Source organism: Penaeus monodon, chromosome 28 (assembly GCF_015228065.2).
Source record: "Penaeus monodon isolate SGIC_2016 chromosome 28, NSTDA_Pmon_1, whole genome shotgun sequence".
NCBI lineage: Eukaryota > Metazoa > Arthropoda > Malacostraca > Decapoda > Penaeidae > Penaeus > Penaeus monodon.
The window spans coordinates 19,365,463-19,365,785 of record NC_051413.1 but is presented as its reverse complement, the minus strand read 5'-3'; positions in this window follow the sequence as shown (position 1 = coordinate 19,365,785).

Sequence of the window (323 nt, the reverse complement as noted above, 5' to 3'; positions counted from 1 at the left end):
ATATAAATTAGTATATTATAAACCTTTTTAAAAAACAACTGATATTTGGGGACTGCTTTATTTAACGGGTCAATAGCAAATTTATTTATCTAATAAGATGGAATACAAAAGTAGATACTATTATTTGCTTAATGAGTGAAACAAAACTAATAAACATGTTTCTTTCTTTTTCCATTCAGTAATGTAGTGTTTACATTGATGTCTGTTCAATATCCTATAGTATATATATCCCATATTTTCTAAATACAAATAAAACATCTCAAAAGACTCTCACATGTCTCACATGATATTGTTAATATAACAATTGCTTATGAGATTTTAGA